Here is a 20,360-nt window from a genome sequence, read left to right as displayed (position 1 = left end):
AGTTTGCTTTAGCTTGGATAGGTTTTCCGGATTTTCTTGCCGGACTGCTTATGTAAGTTTTGTAAGCTATGGCCAATTGGCTGTTGATTTCTTGAATAACAATCAACTTCTATTCAAAAAAAAAAAAAAAAACTAATCCTTAAGTCAATTATTATGTAATTAATCCATTTTTATTTATTTTACAGAAAATAAGCGGAATTACGGAAATTATGAGAAAATGATGCGAAAATGGAGCTAATTGAATAGTGGCTCCGATCAACCATGGTTAATGTCAGCGAGAGAAGTGAAACCCGACTACTTCCTTGATGATTGGTGTGAAAATATAATGAGATCGTGTAGAAGATTTTATATATATATATATATATATATATATATATATATATATATATATATATGAGAGAAAATGAAGAAATAGAAAAAAATAAAGAAAAAGAAAGAGAGAAGAATGAGAGCTGCACGTGGGGGTCTATCAATTAAGCAATGGACCAATTGCTTAATTGGTACTTTGCTGACCATTTGTCTCTTTCTCCTTCACGCCAATGATTTGCAGCCACCTCACCATCTTTTCTTATCCTTTCCTTTCTCTTAAGACCACTCCTTTGCTTCTCTCTCGTAATTGGTAGCCTGGAGACCAGCCATATATGCATATATAATTATATATTGTCTACACGGAGGCTCTTCTCCTTTCTGAACCTAGAGCGCCGCAACGCAAAGGGGAAGGGCTTCTGCCCTTTCCCATCAGACCAATCACCCATTTCTCATTATTCCTCCCACCCACCGAGACCACTACTCCCATTTTCCATTTTCCATTTTTCATTTTCTTTTCTTTTTCTCACATCCTCACCAACAAATCTTCATCAATTTGTGCAAGGAGCATCAAAATTTAAATTTGGGTAAAAGTGAGAAGCTATAAATCAAGGCTTGTCATATTTGCTCCATAGCAATTGTGACTTGCCCTTATAACTTCTCACTTCTCTTTACCGTACTCTCTTTGATTCATTGTAATTTGATGTATATTGTTGTTGATTTGTTGATGGGTTGTGAGTAGTTTATTTAGGAAACTAGGGTTTGAGCCCTAACATGGATTTAATGTAATAAATATGTTTTGATTTGATGGTTTTCAATTTTGTATTTGGCATATGTTCTATTCTATATTATTTGGCTTAGATGCATGATTAGGAGCTTGATTAACTCTTGAATGTGTAGATGAGCATGTCTAGAACAAATTAGGGGACCTAATCACTTCTCTAATTTATGGCTAGGACACTTGTTTAGAACATGGTTAGTTACAATGCCAATTTCGATTGCCGTATTGGCTAGCTTGGGAACCTTGATTCTAGGACTCTTCGCCTTTTGGTGCAACTAGAGGCCCTAACAAGGCTCTAGATTGTCCCAATTGAGTTTCTACGGCCCTTGATCCGGAGTAGGAATACCCTTTAAGGAATCTAATGACCCATGAGCCTTGAAAAGCCTTGGGTACGGTTCTTGATGCTATTATGAATTGTTTGGCCATTATCGGAATATATTTGTGCATTGAATTTGGCTAGGAGGATACCCTAGTGACCTAATTTCCATTTCTCACTTTTCTTTACTTTATTTAATTTAGTTGTTAGCTAAGGCTTTCATTTAAATTCTTGCAATTTAGTTATTAGAAAATTACAATCACAATTTTGAATGACATTTCTACCTCATTGTAAATAGCCACCACTAGGCTTGTAGTTTTGATTAGGCTTTGGTGAAAACCAAAGCCGAGCATTGCTAGGGCTTGGTGCCTTAGATTAGCATTTTTATTTATTTTCCTTTTCTTTTGCTTTTGTTTGCTTAGTGACTTTAGTTCCGACCACCCAAGGATTATGGGTTAGCCACTAATCCCCGTGGTACGATAATCTTGGGTACAATACTTCCCTATCTTGACAACGATACGTACGCTTGCGTAAATGTGTATCAAGTCAAGAAGGATTGGGAAAAGGATCAGATACGATAGGAAGAGGAATGGGCTGGGCCGGTGGTTTTTGGACATTTGGGTTGACCTGTGGTGAATGATAAAAGGTATCCTCAAGAAAAATCACATCCCGATTAGTGAAAATTTTCTTGGTCTCAATATCGTAAAGTTTGTAAGCCTTTTGTCCCATAGGATAACCAAGAAAAATACACTTGGTAGCACGAGGAGAAAATTTTGAAGATGGATTGACGACGGTTGCAAAAGCAAAACAACCAAAAACTCGCATACGAGAATAATCAGGAAGTTTATTGTAAAGAATCTCAAAGGGTGTTTTCTTGTGAAGTAATAAAGTGGGAAGGCGATTAATGACATATACAGCGGTAAGAACACATTCTCCCCAGAAATTAATGGGTAGATGAGATTGGAAGCGAAGAGCTCGAGCAGTTTCAAGGATATGTCTATGTTTTCGCTCGACAACACCATTTTGCTGAGGTGTATATACACAAGAGTGTTGAAAAAGAACACCTTCTTCAAGAAAAAATTTTTGTAACGAAAGAAATTCAGCCCCATTATCAGAACGAAGTTGTTGAACTTTTGTATTGAATTGAGTGTTAACATAATGGAAAAACTGACGGAGTAAAGGGTGACGAGTTTGTTTCGCCAATGGACAACTTAACCAACTTCTCAAGCTAGTGTTCAATTCCACTCATACCAAAATTGAAACATCAACCATTTCAATAATAAACGAAACATTCACATTTAGCATCTTTCTCGTACAAATTTTAGTTTCAAAGTACCTAATAGGAGACACCCTAGAGGAACCACTTTTCACCTTATAATCTCATGCATCCCCATCCTAGAGCTTCCAACTTGGTTTGGTCTTATTGATACCATCGTATTGGAATTAACTAAATCAAAAAGAAAATTTAGCGCTTTTATTCTTTTTGAGGGTTCATGGAATGATCATGAGGCTACATATGATATATCTATGAATCTCCAATGAATAGAAATGGGGGAAAGCTCATACCTGTGTTATTCCTCCAAAACCAAAGGCATTTGGTTTGGTCAAAATCCCTTGGATTCTCCATTTTCTCGTCTAATGGCCCAAATCATCCTAGTCGTTCTTACCTCCCGACTGCTTTATTATTTTTTAAAGCCTCTGGGGCAAACTAAAGTGGTCTGCAATATCCTGGTATGTGTCTCCTAATTTTTATCATGAACGAATGCTAGATTAATACTATTATAGCACATTAGATGGGTTTGATGAGATTTAGGAATTAAGGTAGTGCACGTATCATTATTCTACTTCCAATATGACATCAATGTAGGTGTATCATAGGAGTGGATGCGGTACACTCGTTTCTTTTTGGGCTTCTAGAGGAGGGGCAGTATTGTGTGTCTAGCCTAGGGTTGAGGGAGAGCTCATATTGCTGGCTAATCCTTATCTGGTGTATGAGAATATGCGTCTCTTTGAATGCTATTGGTGTAGGGTTAAATACTGGCCTATATTTCTTGTAGAGAGATTCATGTGTCATATAATATTGAATGTGAGGGAGCGTTAAAATGTAGAATCATACATTTGCCTTTCCTCTTAGTGTCAATGACAATTCTCAAAAAACCACATACAAATATACCTATTATAATTTTGAAATTTCTTTTTGGGTGTCATGCATGTCTCATTTTATGTTTGAACAAATGAAAACCCTTAATCTTTTGCTTTATGTTCTTTCTTTAGGGTGGCATTATCTTAGGGCCATCTGTGATTGGGCGTAACAAGGTATTCAGAAACAACCTATACGTACGGAATAGATGATGAACAAATTCCAGTGTTCAAAATAATATCTGTGATTGGCGCAATATACTCCATATTCCTAATTTCAGTAAAGTTTGATCCACACCTGATCAAGACGACAGCAAAATGTTCATGGAAGATTGGTGCATCGTTTCTTTTTCCTTCTGTCATCCTCATTTACCCTATAACCCGAGTTCATGGCAGCTTCACTGCACCAACTTTCTCACACTATTGTTGAATATATTAGCTTGGTCTATGAGTTTTTTTTCCAGTCATAAGTCATAACTGAGGCATTGTATGAACTTAATCTTATGACTTCAGAGTTGGGCCAACTAGCCATGTCCTCTGCAATGCTTAATGATGCCGCATTATGGTTCCTCATTATACTTAATGTGATTGTTTCAACCAAAGGATATCCAGTATTGCTTTCCACGTTGGGGTTGCTACTCTTCACAATCTATATCATACGCCCACTTATGCTGTTGATTGTGAAGAAAACACCTGAAGGAGAAGAAGTAAAGGAAATCTATATAGTTCCGATACTTCTTGGGGTTCTAGTCATGGCCTTTATCACCGACGCCCTAGGCCAAGTATATCAATTGGCTCCTTTTCTTCTAGGTTTAATCATACCAGATGGACCACCACTTGGTGCAACATTAACAGCCAAGACCGATTTCTTGGTCTTAGAACTTCTTCTGCCAGTGTTCTTTTTTCTTATTGGCAACAGCGTAAATGTGTTTTTGATTGACGATTGGACTAAGTTTTCCAAACTTCAGATTATTATTCTTGTGTTATTTGTTACAAAGATAGTGGGAGTTTCAGTGGCTGGCTTGTGCTGCAAAATTAGCTTGAAAAATAGTCTCATCCTCACCATGATCATGAGTATGAAGGGTATAATAGAGCTTATGATTTATCATAAATGGATGACCATGAAGGTAATGGATATAGACTTTTTTCTCTCTCTTTTTCCTCCCTTTCATTTCTATATATACTTGCACCACTATGGTAAGGGATTTGCATTATTCCATCTTACAGAGTCTGTAAGTACTTGGACTACTCCCTTCAACACATGACTTTCCCAAGATCTCAAGGAAAACAGACATGCAAAGAATAAGGAGGCTATCTCTCCTAATTGCTCGATGACTTAAAGCAAGGAATAGAAGATCGCAGAATCATATCTTGAAGAGAGATTCAAGGACCTTATTTCACTGATCTTGAGATAGAGGTGTCTTTAATTCATATCACATTTGCATGATTCTAAATTGATATGCATTGATTTTTATTGATCTCAAAATCTCCTTGTGTATGCATATCCGATTACTTGTTCAAAACAGTTTTAAAAACCTTTCCATATTTATCTTATTTTGTAATTAAGATAAGATTTGATTGAGGGGGAGTCTTGCTAGCTTCCCTATAAAAAGGTTTTGAAACTATTTTCGAGATAGAGATTTTTCGCTGCAAAAATTGTGTCCTTTGAATCACTAGTATTCGTGTTTCAATTGTTTTCTGAAAACTCTCATTATGTGTTTCATGTGTTCACTTGCATAATCAATCATGCTCTTAAATCATTCTCAAGATCAGTGATTCGATCGAGTGCAAGGAAGGATTGAAGATAGATTGTCTAGAAAGGTCTATTGATTTAGTTAGGAGTTAGAACAATTATAAATCAAGTTAGCATTTGTTGCTAAGTGAAAGTGATTGTTATGAACAACACTACTTGTATATTGTAAACTCCTTTGATTCATATTGGATTGATTATTCGTGTTGGCTACGTTAAAAGCCACGCAGTGAAGTTTCCTCAGTGGAGAGGTTTACACTGCGTTAGCAAATCTCGTGTTGTGATTTGTATTTTCTTTGGATAAATTCATAGAAGTAAAGTAATTCATCAACACTTGTTCCATCTAGTATTTTCAGAGTCATTGTACGTGCTCTCTAATGCTCATGTTTAGTTTCTCCAAAATACTCATAAAACGAGTGTGGAAGAGTGCATATTGACTTTTTGAGTGCCCATCAGTTTCTCCTAAATTAATTTGGGTTCCTAATATCAATCAATTGTCTGCAGTTTATAGATGAACAATTTTTCACTCAGCTGATCTTGTCTGCACTAGTGATCACAATGATTGTAACACCAATTGTACAATTCTCATACACTCCTCAAAAACAACTCCGAAGATCAACTAAAGATTCACAGGTCAGAAACATCCAATCACAACGAAATAACTCCGGAACTTTTCAGATTCTTTGTTGTGTTCACAATGAAGAAAGTGCCCGCAGCATCATCACCTTCTTAGAAGCTTCAAATCCAACAGAAGCAAAGCCCCATATGCATGTACATTGTCCACGTAGTTGATTTAATTGGCAGTTCTGCACCACAATTGACACCTTACGAGAAGAAAAAGAAATTTAGGCGGTTGGATTCACCTACACATCAAATGATGCGGGCCTTCGAGAATTACTCAGAAAACTCAAGAGGACCAGTGATAATTCATCCATATACTATGGTGGCTCCTTATAAATCCATGCCCGAGACCATTTTTCGTCTAGCTCGGGAAAAGCTCGCTCCTCTGATTATCATCTCATTCCCTGATAACCACCACCAGTCTATTGTTGGCACTGCTCCCACTAGCCCCATACGCCAATTGAACCTTAATTTACAACAATTTTCTCAGTGTACAATTGGAATACTAGTTGACAAAGGCTTGCCTTGTCGGCCAAGTGTCTCCAACTTCTCTTACATTGTGGCCGTATTTTTCATTGGTGGACCAGATCGATGACCGTGAGACATTAGCATATGCATCACGCATGGCAGACAACCCTGACGTGGGCATCACAGTGTTCAGGATTCTCGTGCGGATCAAGAAGATAGACAGTTCTGAGGAAGAGGAGAGAGAGTTTAAGCTAGACGAGTCATTGTTGGATGAGTTTAAGCTAAGAAACACCGGGAATGATAGGTTGAATTGGCGTGATATTGAGGTGGATAATGGTGTTGAGGCTGTGAAGGCTATTAAAAATTTGCAGGGTGAGTACGACCTAGTGATGGTGGGGCGGCGACATTTGGATGTGTCGTTGAGGGATGAAGAAATGGCAGACTCAGTGCACAATCCAGAGCTGGCCGGGAGTGATTGGTAACATGCTCGCTTCTTCAGATTTTTGTGGTGGAATGGTGAATGTGTTGGTGATGCAAGAAAGTAGGAGCTTGAGTTGTGGAGCTTATTGTAACTGACTCCATGATATGTTCCTAAAGTATATCTAACTTTTGTGTTGATTAACTCCATTCAATTCTCTTAATTTAGCCAGTAATGAACATGTTCTTCTTCTTATACTTTGGCTTTGATTTGACTCTTACCAGATTACTGTAATAGTCAAAAGATCAATTGCCTGATTAATGAAAAAACAGAACAAAAAGGTCAAATACTTGATTAACAAGAAAAGGTCACATATAATATTTAGGGAAATTCTATAATGTGTTAAGTATTTCCTGTTTCTTTTACCTAAAAATCTAACACATTGCCTATGAGAAATTTTTCTATCCTACGGTAGTTCCTCGTAAGACTGCCACATGGTATGCCTCTCCAATTAAAACTCCCCACGTGGATTTTTTTTTCCAACTCATATCAGGCTAAATTATCCCTGCATTTAACCAATAGTAAACCAAACCAACGTGAAAAAAAAAAACAAAAAACTCTTCAACCTCCCGTTTACTGTTGTTGCCGTTAACTGAACGAGAAATTCATCCTCTCGTCATCTTCATCTTCATCCCCAATTGCAAAACCTACTCCCGCAGAGCTGAGAATCTTGCAGAGACCTCGTCGACGCTGGGAGGGCCTATGGGCGTCATCGTCCTCGATCTTCGTCCCGATTTCGGAATCGGCCTGCCTCGATCTTCGCCTACGTGATTTCTCTACTTCACTATCGCTTGCAATTACTTACTTCTTTCCGATTTGCGTTTTCAGTCATATCAATTTTGCAAGCTACATGTTTTATTTGTGATTCAATTGTACGTGCTAGTGTCATTGTCCAATGCTGTTATGTTTAAGAAATTGATATTGCTATTGGCTAAGATCTAGATAGCAGAATCAACATTATTGTCCACTTTTATGTATGAGAAGTTGATGCTAAGCTAGACTTGTTCACTGTCATATAACCTATTGTTGGACAAACTTTGGTGTGAATGCTTAATATGTTACAGATGGGGTAATGTCTTCTTTTGTTATCGCCAATACCTTGTTAGACAACCGTAATACAGGAAAGTTAAGCTGTTAGGGAGTGGATGACATTATATATCAAGCTAACACCGTGGTTTTGGAGATATCACATTCTAAACGATTTTAAGTGCATGTTTCACTGTTTTGAATGCTAAAAGATTGATGGTATAAGTAGAAATATGGAAGTTGTGATCCTTGTAAGGAATAACTGCTATGGCTCCTTATGAACCACAATCATCTCTCTGAATCTGTTCATGTTGTATTATGTGCAGGTTTATGAAGCTGAGATTGGACTGAGTGTTGTCAGAAAGTTTTGAAGCTGAGAGTCTAGAAGAAGCATTAGCCTGCAGTCCAACAAACATTGAGTTCAAGAAGCCAGATAAATGGCTAGCACCATACCCCAAGTATGCTGTGGTTATGTTATTTCGCTGTCAAGATATAGTGTAAAGACTGAAGATGAATGTCTACTTCATTTTTGAATTGAGTTATTGGTGTTACAGGTGCAGCTAGTTTGAATTGAGTTATTGGTGTTAGAGTTATTGTTGGAACATTCAACCTTTGCTAGCTCTCTTCAGATTAAGAAGGGTTCCAGATCTACTACCATATATTCAATACCATCTGGTTTTATTATATTAAGAAGGGTTCATCGTCATCATCACGCTGATTTTATATATATATTTGTATTCAAACCATGACCAGGTCCTGCTAGCAAGTGAGAAAGTTACATGCCATTCTGTGGGTTTAAAGAGGTTTATAAGGTCTGTGGGTTTCCATTCTTTGGTGCAAGATAATCAGATGTTGAAGAAAATGTTGGGATGCACAGTGAGTACTTGTATATGTTCTTTTCCAGGTAACCAATGAAATAGATTAGCAATAATCAATCATCAGAGACACAAAGACAGAGACATAGAAAGACTTATCAGAAAGAAAAAAAAAAGTCAGAGACAGAGAAACAGAGATCATAGAAAATCATAGAGATCAGATGTGAAACAAAAAGGTAGAAATATGATTCTACTAAGCATAACCAAACTCATTCCAAATAAGCATTACACTCCAATAAAAGAAAATACCAGAATCCCAAACAAATACATGCTAAAGTCTTCAAGAGTATAACGTAACATCAGCAAAATCCAAGCTAACTCCCAAACTACTGTTATCAGCTATTTTCTCCATCAGTAGCATATTTCTCCCCTGTATTCTTTTAAAAAAAAAAAGTCTTCTCGCCTGAAGTATCGTAGCATGTCCATATTATTGAAACCAGAGAGCAGCTGCACAAAATCATTTTTGAAACAAGTATAAATTATCGTACAATGATATACACCCAAAAAAAAAAAAACTTGTTTTACTTGTGTGTATTACCTTACAACGGTATATATTATTAGACTATGACGAGAAGACTTCTCCCCTGTAAAAAAGTATTAGAATTTTATTCCTTAGGGTTTCTTTAACGGCAGTAGCTAACGGAAGGCATAACTTTTTTTTTTTTTTTTTTTTTTCACGTTGGTTTGGTTTACTGTTGGTTAAATGCAGAGATAATTTAGCCTGATATGAGTTGGAAAAAAAAATCCACGTGGGGAGTTTTAATTGGAGAGGCATACCATGTGGCAGTCTTACGAGGAACTACCGTAGGATAGAAAAATTTCTCATTGCCTATTGTTGCAATATTTCATCAGCTACTCGCTTTATTACTAATATTAAATTTTGGTAATTTTTTTCGGTTAATCAGACTTCAGCACATTTAGTCTATTTCAAGGATCCATAGAGTTGAGATTGTGAAACCGTTGAATCTCAATATTAGGAGTTGTAATAATGATTATCTTAGGCATTAATAACACCACTCCCTTCCAATGTTAGTAACGGAGGGCTATAAATGGTCTCCAGTAATGCATGGCTAAATTTTAGCCATTTTCAATATTTTATTAATTTTTTTTTCAAATTTATGATCTTCTTAGTGCAATAATATATCTTCCTTGTCTAATTAACTCCTTTGATGGACAATTTTTTTTTTCCCACTAAGAAGAGATTATGAATAAGTTTGTTGAGGTGAATTATAGGCGGAAAATAGAAAGTGTGAACCTATAGAAAATTGATGTAGATGTTTATGGAGGAAAATGAGATTTTTTAAATTTTACCATTGTAGGGAAAAAAAACAAAAACATCAGCTGGCCATTACTTTTTAACAGCCATGAAATCCTAACAACCTAAAACCTAGATAATTATTGATGATAATTATACACCATTGATTAGCTAAACTGGCTGTTTCAAAAATTGTTGAATTTTTAGTCAACCGGTGGCAGCTTGCCACATGTCCACCACCTTGGTTAATTACCAACCAATTTCATTATGTCATCCATTTTTTCATTAGCCATATTCTCATAAACTTGTGTTTTTCTCTCTATGTAGTTGTCCGAGCAATTTGGATCTGGGCTACCAAAATGGCTACATTTGGCTATTCTTCAAGCCCTTTGGTCTTCTTATTAGCCCTTTAGCCCTCTTGTGGGCCATTGTTGCAGATGAAATTAGGGCCTAATAGTGAGAATTGGCCCTATAGCCTCTATTACTGGTGATGACCTTACCATTGAAAGTTTGAAACCGGAGGAATTTTTTTTTTTTTTTGGGTCAAATAACCGGAGGAATTTGGTAGGGTGAAAACCCATTGATATCTCCATATCCTCTAGCCATGGTGCAAATCATCCTGGTCATTAATTATGACCTCCCGACAGCTTTCCTATTTTCTAAAGACTTTAGGATAAACCAAATTTGTCTGCAATCTCTTGGTATGCTTCTCCAATTCTCATCATACTTATTTATGCAACAATTAATATAAACTTTACCAAAATATATTACCGATCGAAAATGTTAACGTGAGAAAATTACCAATATGTTATTAGAAGCTCAGCTTACTTTGAAATCTTCAAATGTACTTCACTAGTCTGGGTATTCCTTTAGGCTACATTTCAATTATGTCTCATATTGGCATATCTTTATAGGGTTTTTGACCCAAAACACAAAATTCAGCTAAAATTATCACATTTATCCCAGCAAGATATTATAATTCCCACTCACCGATTTAAGTGCGAAAAGTCAGTTTCACCCTCATCCTAATTAATAACCTCTCTCTCTCCTCCGCGCCGTTTAAAAACGCTTTATCCGCTGTCGATCAGCTTGTCTTGGCTCTCCAAGGCTGTCAATTTCCTCGCCATCGCTGTCACCCTCCGAATTTCAATCACAATTAAGAGAACAAAATCAATCAAACACAAGAACTCCGGGCGTGATGGTTCGGACATCAAACAAAACAACTAAGAAAATTTTCCTTTAAACAAAGGCAACAAGCTATGTCCCGAACCCACAATGTGAATACATACTCGTTCTTTAGAGTCACATATTACATTACACAGAGTTTGCAAATTAAATTGCGTTAACAATATAATAAGAAACCGCTCCTCAGAGCTTACTACACAGCGGAAGTCTTAACAACAGTAAAGCCACAAAATTAGCTTCCTACCCGATCAGCTGCTACAAGGTCTCAGCTTTAGCCACGATTTTCTTGACCTGCATGATCAACCCCTACACCATCAAATAGTGCACCGGGTTGCCACACAACAAACCCGGTAAGCTTATGAAAGCTTGTATGAGTAAACTCAAAACCACAAAGCAGAAACACATTCGTAAGTCACCTCAACCTAAACAACGATAAGCACATAACTCACAACTACAACCATCTGTTTCATAACTTTCCATAACATGCTTACGTAGGTCAACTCGTGACTAAAACCACATGCTCAGATTCTCAACCTAGCATCCAATTACACAAATTCCAGTCAAACAAAACCTCCTCAAGTAATGTTTGGAAATCTTTTGACGCACAACGGCAAGTCACAAAGATCACACTCATTTCATTCCCACCGGAAGCCTTTGTCATCAACATGACATCAAAGGTGAAAACAATTAATCACCTTCCTATCCTCACCACAGAGCACAATCGTCACCACTATGACCCTTAAGATTAATCAAACCATAAATCAATAAAATCAAGAAGAAAACAAGACAATCGCAATTCAAAACAAGCGAAACAATTCATAGTAACCCCTGCGTATAGTTTTAGTTCAGGAGGTCACATTAAGACAAGCAATTCAAGTCATAGTAATCATCATAACCCCACACTCTGACATCCGTAGGTACCTCCGACTATCACAACAGTCCTCTCGATCGTTGTTAACTTAATAACAATTCCACTCTGCTACAGAGTAGTCATCACACAGATTTCACCGGTCATCACACAGATTGCCATCATCGTACTGATCATCATACAGATTTCGTCGGTCATCACACAGATAGCCATCATCGTACTGATCATCACACAGATTTTGCCGGTCATCACACAGATAACAATCATCCAACTGATCATCACCTAGATTTCACCGATTCATTACACAGATATTCCTACACAAGCTATACATGACAATCATCACAAAGATTCATCACACTGATGTCATTGATTCATTACACAAATATTCCTACACAAGCTACCATATCTTAAATCTCAAATAAGACAGTCATACTAGACCCATGGTATCTCAACACATGAAATTCTACAATCACAACTCAATACACAATTTCACCATTCTCGATCAATAATGAACTCATTTCAATTATTGTTCACATCACAACGAAGCCACCAATACATATATATTTCACGTAAATATATATATATATATACGGAGCGGTTCCAAAGAGGACGTCCGCACTGTTGTTAAAGTACGAACGTCGATGCTGCAGCTCGGCTCGGGGCGCGACAGAGCGGCGGGGCTTGCCGAACGGACTCCAGGGGTCGGACGGACCTGTCTGCAGTCGGTGGAGTCGCCGGCGACGTGGTTGTAGCGCTTCCCAGAAACCTGCAGTTACAGGTGAGGTCGCTGCCCAGAAACCTACAACTCTGACCTCCTCCAACCTCGAACGCTGCCCAGAACCGTCCGGGATGCCTCCGGCCTCCGTCCGCCAAGCCCCGAGCCGCCGTCGCCGCCTGGAACGCCGCTGCTGTGTCTCCGTCCGCACTTTAGCAAAGTGCGGCTGTCCGCTTTGGAACGGGGCCTGTATATATATATATATATATATATATATATATATATACACACACACACACGTAGTCATCCACTCAGGAATGCCACTAATACAAACTATAGTCATAGTTAACCTAATAACTCCAAGACAATATGGTAATTATGCTCATAACGAATATCATGAGATTTACTCACCTCTGAATCCCGCTGCGTCTTCACACGCTAACCAAGACAAGCACAAATCGCCGCAATCCACTCAACACAAGTCTGTCAAGTACCTAAACACATACGGTCTCGATTCAGTGCACGAATCACAAAGTTATTAAAGTTCGAAACCCCCGTTTTGAACTAAAATCCCCAAAAGTAACGCTAATCGAGGCGGAACTTCATCCGAGACCATCCAATGTCTCCGGAATCCTTCTACGATCGAAATATCAAAACCACAAGTCTATCGGACAATCAAATCCACCCGGATCGAATAATCGAACAGTTCGAAACCGTAAAAATCATAACATACTCATTCGATCTCCAAAAATTATAATCTATATATCGAAATGCTCGTAACGACGAGTATATCATAATGAGTAGCAGAAAATGCCCCAGAGGTGGCCTGAACCTGCCGGAAAATACTGCCACAGTGGTGGCGCCGCCGCCGGCCCAAAGTCAGAAATTTGGCCGTTACGAGCATGTGAAGGCTATTAAAAATTTGCAGGGTGAGTACGACCTAGTGATGGTGGGGCGGCGACATTTGGATGTGTTGTTGAGGGATGAAGAAATGGCAGACTTATTGCACAATCTAGAGTTGGGAGTGATTGGTGACATGCTCGCTTCTTCAAATTTTTGTGGTGGAATGGTGAATGTGTTGGTGATGCAAGAAAGTAGGAGCTTGGGTTGTGGAGCTTATTGTAACTGACTCCATGATATGTTCCTAAAGTATATCTAACTTTTGTGTTGATTAACTCCATGTCAATTCTCTTAATTTAGCCAGTAATGTACATGTTCTTCTTCTTATACTTTGGCTTTGATTTGACTCTTACCAGATTATCTCGTTTGGTTAGCAGGAATGTCAAAATAGGAAAATGATTTATTTTCCTTTCTAGACCGATATGGAATGAAATATGTTTTGGTATTTCCATGTGGGTGTTTGGAACATTACTGGAAATTAAATTTTGGAATTAATTTTCCATTCCTATTGTAGTGTTTTTTTTTAATCAAAGAAAGAACTTTTATAGAATGAACTCAATTGAGTTGATTACAATCAAATTGTAATACATCCAGAATGCAATCTGGAGTATGATCCACCCTTCCTATTGTAGTGTTTGGTAAGTCATAAGAATGAAATATAAAATTATAATTTTCAATAACGCCATTTTACTAATTAAAATACAGATATGACATCAACTTATATAAATTTTTTAGAGGGATAATTAATATAATTTTGTCTTTGACAGTGGGAAATGAAAATAAAATACCACCCCTGACTAAGTAATTCTATTCAGGCTTTATGAGGGAGTCAATTTCCAGTCATATCTCATTTTTTTATTTCCTTTCCAATCTCTAATTACAACCAAACGACACAACTGAATGGAAAATGAAATAAATTCTCATTCTATACCATATTTTCTTGCCATCCAAACGGGGCCTTAATAGTCAAAAGTTCAATTGCTTGATTAATGAAAAAACATAACAAAATGGTCAAATACTTGATTAACAAGAAAATATACAATATGTGACTTCCCGTTTCTTTTACCTAAAAAACTAACACAATACCTATTGTTACAATTTTTCATCAGCTACTCGTTTTATTACTAATATTAAATTTTGGTAATTTTTTTTGGTTAATCAGATTCAGCACATTTAGTCTATTTTAAGGATCCGTAGAGTTGAGATTGTGATAAACTGTTGAATCTCAATATTAGAATGTTAAAAATCTCAGCTATTTGACGATTAATGCAACAAGTTAGGAGTTGTAAAAATGACTATCTTAGGCATTGGGTCCCATCCAAATCCAGAAATCTGGTCATATGTACTTCTTTGCGTACATCATGTTACCACTGAAACCAGAGGAATTTGGTCGGGTGAAAACCCATTGACATCTCTATATCCTCTAGCCATGGTGCAAATCATCCTGGTCATTATGACCTCCCGACAGCTTTCCCATTTTCTCAAGACTTTAGGATAAATCAAATAAAAAATTACACACAAGTGTCATTTTAAAACTTTAATTAGTCATAAGGCCACTTAATTTTTTTTGTATATATAAAGCCACTTGTATTCTCAAATTTCTCCTTCATTGACGATTTTGCCCTTTTACTTAAGAAAACTACTTGATATCAGATTAATCACTCTCTCTCTTTCTCTCTTGGGGAAAGCCCTTCTCTCTTTCTTATCGTCCTCCGACGAACCACTCGTCGCTTTTGTTTCTCTAGCTTCCGGCAGCAGCGGCCAAGAACTACGACCTTCATCAAATCAGGTTCCGATCGATCTAAGCGATGCAAAACCTTGAAAAGGCCCCTCCATGCCTAAAGAAGACGATGATGAAGAAGCTCCGATCGGAGCTACCTCACTGAAGGCGAACTCAGATCTCTCTGATTCTCTCTGGTTTCTCTGTGAACTCGACCTCGTGCTAGTCAATTAGACTTCAGTTGGATCGGAGAGTGAGGTGAGGTCGAGTTTAAAGAAGAGAAGCTGTCGAATCCCTGCAGTGGTTTGCCGTCAACCGTGAAATCTCCAATATCTCGAGCGGAGCCGATCTTAGATAGTGACTCGCCGCGTCAGGTTAACGATTACCACGACGGTGAAGGAATTATGGCAGATATTGCAGGTAGGTATTCAGATTCATTGTTTCTTTCGTTCAAATTTCTTGTGAGGAGCGTTTTGGACTCAGATACGGATACTTGCAACTTTAATTTTCTTTAGTCTCGTTTACTGTAGTGCTTTGCCATCTTATTTGTAGTATTGTGTGCTATTTTGTTGTTTTGTACTTGGAAGCTTATGATGTGAATGGCCTGATTTGAATAATTGTTGAATTGAATAATAATTGTTAATGTAAGTATGCTTTGGTTTTGGAGATTCAGTTGGAAGAGAAATGATTGAGCTGGCTTGAGGAGTGCTTCGACGAATTGCAGAAGGTAATGCCATGCCTACCAATTGTTCGATGATATTCTTCACTCAAATTTTTAGTTGCATGCATATTTCAATGGACTGAGATTGCAATTTGTGTTTAGTTTTGATGATTTTTCCTTTGTCAAATTGCATACTATGGCTATAGTAGTATATTTTTTAAGTTGATGCTAGTAGCTTTTCTGTTTTTGTTTTGATTGATTTCAGGTCAGTAGTTCTCTGTAATTGTTATAGTGGTTTTTCAACACAGTGATAGTAGATTTTTATCCCTTATGTTAGTATCTTTTCAATCTGATGTCAGTACCTTTTTTTGTTTGTTTTTATTTTGATTGATTTCAAGTTATAAGTCTCTATGACTGTTATAGTAGTTTTTCAATACAGTAACAGTAGCTTTCTATCTCTATGTTAGTATATTTTCAATCTGATGTCAGTAGTTTTTTTATTTTCATTTTGATTGATTTCAAATGGTCTTTTGTCAATAACTTATCAATTGGAAAAACATGATTTTTAATGAAATTCAATTTTCTTTTTGTTGTGATTTCATATCTCTAGCATTTCTTGTTTGAGATTTGTATTACACTATCGCCATGGATAATCAGCTGGTTTTGTGCGACCAGCATTGATCTATGTTAGTAGCTTTCTATTACGGGTCCAGTAGCTTTTGACAAGTGTTATAGTAGTTTTATATACCTATGTCAGTAGCTTTTTTTAATGGCCCAGTCCAGTAGCTTCGTACATGTTTTACAGTAGCTTTCTATACCTATGTCAATAGTTTTTTTATTACTGATCTAGTATATTTGTACGTGTGTTATAGTAGCTTTCTGTATGAAAGTAGCCTTTTAGATTGCTTATTTTTTATTGTTGTTTTTAGTTTTCATTTCAAATACTAATATTTTGTTGTATTTTTGTTATTGCAGAATTCTTCCCATTTACATATGTAGTAGTAGATTTTGAAAATCATGTGAATTTGGATATTGAAGCCTCCATTGCCCAAGAAATATTGAAATGAAGTCTCGTGCTGATTGTGGCAAAATTATGTCTGTGGGTTTAGAGCGTCACCATTGAAAAATGACAGTAACATTACAACATTGACAGTAGCTTTATACAACTCTTGTAATAGATTTTCATAACTATGGTAGTGGCTTTTGACAATTATGGAAGTTGCTTTTTACATAGTGTTTCTGGTGGCTTTCTCCGGGTACCTCACACAGAATGCTATACCGTCTGGGGTACCGATGTCTCCTCCTAAATCTTGTACCAAGAACACACGCTTAGAGGGGTAAACCGTACCGGACGGTTTACACCTCTCCGATGCCTGAGTGAGAAGCTAATATAGATGTATAGTAAGTAAATAGTGGACAAAGGAGTTATTACCCGTAAAAGGTGGTTGTGCTAATGCCTTTATACTCGAGCATGTGAAGGAAGTCTCCCCCATCTTCGATGTGGGACACTAGTTGTTCTTCTGATGCCATATCAGTCCTCCTGTTATGTAAATAGTTGGGCTGTGCTGGCCTTGCCCAGGGCCCTGGGTGCCCGGGGTGGCATCCCAAATGAACCCCGCCATGGTGGGTCGTGAACCCGGCCCATGGCATAGTACATGGGAGTACCGATGGGGCCCAGCCGATAGTGCCAAACTTAGTTGAGACTTCCCTAGTATGTACAAGTCCCCCAAGTTCCCGTTCAAGATGTTTCTTGGGTGGGGACTTATTATTGTCTCGGAAGTTTGGCACTAGTGTGCCTATAGGGAGTCCCCCAAGTTCCCGTTCAAGGGATATCTTGAGCGGGTTACGCTGTAGGTAGCTAATCTACACGCTGCGATAGGGTGAGGGTTGAGCCTCCGGTACCCCATGGGGTAGAGAGGACTTGGCTCTGATACCCGATGGGGTAGAGGATGTGAGCCTCCGGTACCCAATGGGGTAGAGAGGACTTGGCTCTGATACCCGATGGGGTAGAGGATGTGAGCCTCCGGTACCCAATGGGGTAGAGAGGACTTGGCTCTGATACCCGATGGGGTAGAGGATGCGAGCCTCGTGGTACCCAGTGGGGTAGGCGGTGCATGTCAGCCACGTGGGGCAGACAGAGTGCAATAAATGCCCGTCCCCTCAACTGACGGTTTTCAAGACGTGGGACACGTGTAGTGATCTTGCGGTTGAGGTCTTTTCGTCTTCAACGACCCTGATGCTTTGGAGATTGAATTTAAGAGGGAAACAGACTGTTTCCCTTCTCACTTTTTCCAAAATTCTGAGAATTTGCGAGTTTGCTTTTTTACCTTCTCTCTGTGTGCCTCTGTTGCTGTGAGGAGTGAAGACGAAAGCCTTGAGGTGCGATCACAGAGAAGGCCTTGGCCGGATTAGCGACTGCAGGAAAAGAGGTAAGAGAATGTGGTTTGGTTTTTGGTTTTTCTTGTGTGTTTCCGTTTGGCATGTTTTTTTTTCTGTTTTTCTTGGGTTTTTTTGTGTTGCGTTTCTGGGTTTTTTCTGGGTTTTTTGTTTGTTTGCGTTTCTGGGTTTTTCAGAATAAGCAATATGTGAAAGTGGGTAGGGATTGCTACGGCCGATTGGGTGTTTATGGACTTTGCTTGAATTTCTGGGTTTTTTTTTTGTTTGAAGTGGGGAGTGATACGCGCTTCACCATGGTCTTAGATCTGGCTAGGCTAACCCTTGTGCTTCTGATTCCAGATACATCGAGTTTTGAAGTCCCCGGTATCGTAGTTAGGATGGAATCAGAAACCAAGGGTGGGGATGCGGGATCGTCGTACCAGTCCTCTGCCAGGCAAGCTGCAGTGGACATCGATCGGTACTTAGCGCAAGCAAGTCAATTAGCAGAGAATACCGGATCCTCGACTGGGGTGTTCTCGGAGAGCAGTGAGGAGTCCGACGAGGGTGAGAGCGAGGGAGGGTCGGCGGAGGCCCCGGTAGTCACAGTGGCAATTCCCGAGGGCATACCGAAGCCTAGGTATACACTTGCGGACGGGACCGTATGCGACGAACCCCGGAGAAGTATGACGATGAAGGAGATCATCGCCATGCGACTGAAGTGGGGAATACCGGATACAGTGGAGCTTAGGCCTCTCAAGGATGGAGAGATGGCCGCAAATCCTGCCCCGGGGTGGGTGGCGCTGCACGAGAACCAGTTCCACCAAGGATTATCGCTACCTCTTCCCCGGTGCCTACAGTATCTGCTGCGGATGCTGAACCTGTCACCGGGGCAGTTGACCCCGAATGCTATTCGTCAAATATACAGTATGTTGGCCATGTGGGACTTGTGCCAACAAGGGTGGCCTTCCGAAAATGAATTCCGCGCGGTGCACCGGGTCCTGTACTCGAGGAAGCTGTCCTGTGCGGGTACGGTGACATTTTCTGCTAGGGACTACGAACCACTAGTTACCGATATGCCTTCCTCGATGAGCAAAAGGTGGAGGAACAAAGTATTTCTAGCCGGGGGCCGGTGGCAAATCAAAAATAAGAAGTGGCAGCTGACCGGTACCTTCCAAGCCATCGGGGACCAGGCCTATAGTTTGTCTGAGGTAGAAAGGAAGAGGATAGCCCGGGTATATGCCGTTTGGAATGAGAAGGAGAGGAGCTCTTATAGATTCATCCGGCACTCTATACTTTATAGGCTAGGACTAGGATGGCTTCCCGGTGAGGCTGAAAGGTTTTTTTTGTTTTTTTTGTTTTGCATGTCACCCTGTCCTTTTTCCTTGACTAACTTCGAACTGATTGTAGTGAAAGCACCGAAGAGGAAACCCCGGAAAGGAAAAGAGGAGGACAAAATGGATGATAATCAGCTAATGGATATGCTGATGGGGCAAGGAGAAGACGCCCTTCATATTGAAGTCGACCTAGGGTCGAAAACTACGGGTCGGTCCGTTGAAGAGACCCTACTGGAGCTTACAGATGCGGGGTATGGGGAACCTGATCCTGAAGCTCCCGCGACCCAAGTCGTGCAGCCGTCGGTTGCTGACGTCATTACCATTGCTGATACCGGAAAGGAAAAAGCACCGGCCTCCGTATCTATTTCCTCCCGCTCCACTGGGAGTGATGAGGCCTTGCTTCCAGGTGAAAAGAAGAGATCTCACAAGCATCGGCACCGAAGCGAGAAGCATGAGGTGACGTACACCGGCCGGGACGTTAAGGGATCCGGTGCTAAGAGACAGAAGAAGGATCACTCGGTACCTGAGTCGTCGCCTTCGCTTGCCCTGTTCTCTCCTGTCCTTCCGGTAATCCCCAAAAAGCCCA

The 20,360-nt window shown here is 39.3% G+C and overlaps 2 long non-coding RNA genes across 2 annotated transcripts; both read left to right on the top strand.

Annotated features, from left to right (window-relative positions):
* Positions 1-7,279: 7,279 nt before the first annotated feature.
* LOC133733319 (uncharacterized) lies at positions 7,280-8,608 on the top strand. The gene is made up of 2 exons (XR_009857620.1): positions 7,280-7,626; positions 8,212-8,608. It is a non-coding gene; the product is annotated as an uncharacterized LOC133733319 (long non-coding RNA).
* Positions 8,609-15,327: 6,719 nt separating this feature from the next.
* Positions 15,328-17,297, top strand: LOC133732979 (uncharacterized). The gene is made up of 3 exons (XR_009857435.1): positions 15,328-15,823; positions 16,077-16,130; positions 17,040-17,297. It is a non-coding gene; the product is annotated as an uncharacterized LOC133732979 (long non-coding RNA).
* Positions 17,298-20,360: the final 3,063 nt, after the last annotated feature.

The sequence above is a fragment of the Rosa rugosa genome, chromosome 2, assembly GCF_958449725.1.
Source record: "Rosa rugosa chromosome 2, drRosRugo1.1, whole genome shotgun sequence".
NCBI classification, from domain to species: domain Eukaryota; kingdom Viridiplantae; phylum Streptophyta; class Magnoliopsida; order Rosales; family Rosaceae; genus Rosa; species Rosa rugosa.
The sequence above is the reverse complement of the archived record's forward strand: the minus strand, read 5'-3'. Positions and strand labels throughout refer to the sequence as shown.